Below are 933 nucleotides of genomic sequence, written 5' to 3' on the forward strand. Positions count from 1 at the left end.
CTCACATTTTCTCATTAAATGCACTTTTAGATCCAATGCAAAGGAAAAAAAAAGCGCAACTAATTAGTTCCCCAAGTACGCTGCGTTTCTGATCTTTTAACTGGGGTTGCCGTTAACGATGTTTGGTCACCAAAACTCAATGGGACGATGCAAAATCTATGTCAGTGATTTGGTGCCGGCGCTAACGTGATTTTTTTAAGGCAGTTGGTAAGTGGTTCTCTGAAGGCAGGCTCAAAGCCCCGCTGCGCAGCACAGCCGGGGCTGGGAGGAGCACCTCCTCCACAGAGCTGCCACGGTTATTCCCGCTGGAGAAACTCCTCAAACAACGCCTCAGCTTCGGGTGGAATTGTCTTGGCTAGAAACAGCACCTCTAAAATTCAGAAACTGCAAAACAAAGGACTAGATTAAACAACTAAACACCTTTCTGGAACCAGGGGAAGGTTTGTGATGTATTTTTGTGCAACAGAGGATGAGGTCAGTCCCTGCGCGTGACAAAGCCCAAGCGTGTGGCACAGCAGCTCCTGGCTGCAGCGAGCAGGCTCCTGGGTCCGTTTCTGGAGCACTCCGAGAAAAGCACTTGAAACATCTTCTAAAATTCTAATTAAGCGCCTCCAGATACCACTGCATTCTTTTCTTGCTCCTAGCAGATGGAGAACCCTTGAGGCCCCATTAAGAGTGGTGCAAGCTCCCAGGCGGAGCACTCCCCACTACGCAAGCGAAAGTACCGATTACCTGGAAAGTCAGCGAGTCCAACGCAAATCCCTCCAACAGGGCTTGGCAAAGGGAGCTTGTCAGCAGGAGAAATAATTTGGGCATGGATCTGAAAAAATACGTTACATAAAAAGAGGCGTTACTGAGTTGAACTGACAGGCAAAATCAAACCTTAAAGGAATGAGTTCAAGCGGTATTAAAGCCTGACACTGCAAATAAATG

Source organism: Buceros rhinoceros, unplaced genomic scaffold (assembly GCF_000710305.1).
Source record: "Buceros rhinoceros silvestris isolate BGI_N320 unplaced genomic scaffold, ASM71030v1 scaffold42575, whole genome shotgun sequence".
In the NCBI taxonomy this organism is placed as follows: domain Eukaryota; kingdom Metazoa; phylum Chordata; class Aves; order Bucerotiformes; family Bucerotidae; genus Buceros; species Buceros rhinoceros.